Here is a 2,785-nt window from a genome sequence, read left to right as displayed (position 1 = left end):
GACTTTGGCTCAGGGCATGATCTTACGGTTTGTGGGTTCGAGCCCCGCGTCGGGCTCTGTGCTGACAGCTAGCTCAGAGCCTGAAGCTTGTCTTTGATTCTGTGTCTCCCTCTCTCTCTGACTCTCCCCTGCTCATGCTGTCTCTCTCTCTCAAAAATAAATAAAACATTAAAAATAATTTTTAAAAAGGTTGTATACTCTATTTAAAAAAAAATCCCAGTCTTGTTAAGGAGGATTTTCCCAGTCTGATGGGGGAGAAGTGTCATGGTGAGGTTCAATGGCAAATTTTACTGTGACTGGGGTGGGGGGGGGGGCGGGGCGGATTATATAATATAACCCATTCCTCAACAAAGTGAATCTGAAATTTCCACTGACCTTAAAAGAGGTCTAATAAATAGAGCTCTTATGAAAAATAAGGAAATGTGAGAGAAAGGAGAGCAAATTCAGTTGGTTTTAGTCTTATTGCCTGATTTCAACCTGCCTGAAGTTCTGAAAATATTGTGCAAGTATTTATGTTCATGGCTGGAGAAATACATTGCAAAACTAGGGAGCTGTGATCTTGAAATAATCTGAAAACAATCTCCCAGCCCAGTCTCATCCTTGTTTTATTTACACGATTAGATTATAGTCCTGTGAATTTCCGAATATTATACTTTTAATTAGGCAAGATTCTAAATCTAATCATTCAGAACAGATCTTGGAGACATCGGTCATGTGACCTTTTAACTTCTGTTAAAATCATTTTGTACAAGGGAGGAAATCCTGTCGGTGCCCTTTGGTACAGAAAAGTAGCCAGCCAGCTCTAAATTCCTGAGACCAGTGTTGATTTATCAACCAAAGTGCTAACGGCTGAGATGAAGTGTTCCACCTGGCTCTATTTTAAACCAAATGGGATTACTCACAGAGATCCAATCTACTTAAACATCAATTTGTTCAGGAGGGCAGGCTCATTATTTGGAGGCCAGATGCAGGTTTGAAATGGACAGGGTGGGGAACCAGAGACCTTGTCACTTATGTAAGGCTACACAGTGAGTCAGTGGTGGAGCTCCAACTAAATCCAGATGTTTTACTGGCCACCAGCCCTCCGCTGCCTTGGAAACCCTACTGTTGAATTCATGGGCAACATTGCCCTCGTTTTAGTTCTTTTGATCAATGCAAACCTCTGCAGATTTTTAATCAATTTCTTGCTTTCGTCCCCCTCCCTTCAAATGGTGCACTGTATCATTTGAATGTTAAATTCAGAGCTCTTTATATCCAAAAGATGTTGCTAGGAAATGTCTGATCCATTCCAGCTACCTTGCAGAAATGCAGCAAGACTGTGAAGTGAAAAATATCTGAGGTCTTTACAAGGCCACACATGTGGGATTACGGCTTCTCAGGACAAAAACACGTTATTCAAGAGATTACATGTGTCAGGAAGGGAAAGCCAGGATTGCACTGGCAGCGGAAACCACGATCCAGCAAGACCCAAGATTTTAGGAGTAACAGAAAATTTATGAAACTGTTTTGATATTGTTAGCATGTTAAGTAGATTTAATATTTTAAACAATTAATTAAAATATATGTATCTAATCAATAGTATAGTTATGCTTAAGAACACATGCATTATTAATTTTTAAAATATGGGTATAATTAAGTAAAAACCAGTATCCATATTCTTTATTTTCAATTCAGATGTCAGTCCTAAAAAAAAATCGGTAGAAAATATATAGTCTCTGTCAACTCTGTATGGAAAAGTCATCTATTACAATTTCTATGGTGTAGTTGGTGATTTTACCAAAATGTAAGTTCCATGAAAGAAGCAATTTTTTCTTCTTTTGTTTATTGCTGTAGCTTTGGTGCCTTGAATAGTACCTGGAACATAATTGGTGCCGGAAATATTTGTTGAACCAATGGCTTTTCTTCAATGGGTACAAATTGGACAACAAATACTCAGGATTAGAAACTTAGAGGATTTATCAAGGTTAAAAAGTATTTAAAACTTGGATCTTAACCTACATTCAGGTTGAAGTTGATCATCAATTTGGGAATAAGGAAGGGATTTCAGCTTGACATTGATTTCTGTTTTCCACATCTTCAGTCCATGTGTGTTCAGGTAGGTGTTCACCTCGACAATTTGCAATGCCAGAGATGGCAATAGAAAGAAGGGTTATATTTTATCCACTTTTATAGCTCAGGGTGTCTTGCACATAGTAGGTATTCAATACCCTTGGTAGAGTTGCACTGGACTCTGACTTACGTCTTGAGTGTAGCTTTCTATTTTTCCTGGCAAATGTTAATCTGGAAACGAATTCACATAAGGACTGAACACGTAGACATATTGTCATTCAGTCCTGCCATAATGATTAAGTTTGGTTTTATTTCCAGACCTGAAATGAAAAGCAGTTAACATATGGAGAAATGCTGTACAATTTCTTTGCACTTGCCAGTCATTCTCAAAATAAGTGCTATCTGCGTAGTTTTCCATGCGGTTTTGTAATAGATTTGTGTTGTATTAAGAGGCTTTGGTTATGTATTTCAGTATGAGGCCCCTTCAACTGCCAGGTGAGTTGACCCCAATTGGCTAAGCTTACTCTATGCAGCCCCCACCCAACAAGGAAGAGCTAGAGACTGTGTGGCTGAATTTCCACATGAGGGCAGCAGGGGGCGTTGGACACCTAAGGAGCGGGTACTGGGAGTGTGCTTCTCCACTGCCTTGCCACGCCTTCCTCTGCCCATACATATTCCTCAGTGACTGCAGTGATTATGTTAAATGCTGTCTGTCTTCCTCCCTCCCTCCCTCCCT

This window comes from Suricata suricatta, chromosome 2 (assembly GCF_006229205.1).
Source record: "Suricata suricatta isolate VVHF042 chromosome 2, meerkat_22Aug2017_6uvM2_HiC, whole genome shotgun sequence".
In the NCBI taxonomy this organism is placed as follows: domain Eukaryota; kingdom Metazoa; phylum Chordata; class Mammalia; order Carnivora; family Herpestidae; genus Suricata; species Suricata suricatta.
Note: the sequence above shows the minus strand (reverse complement) of the source record.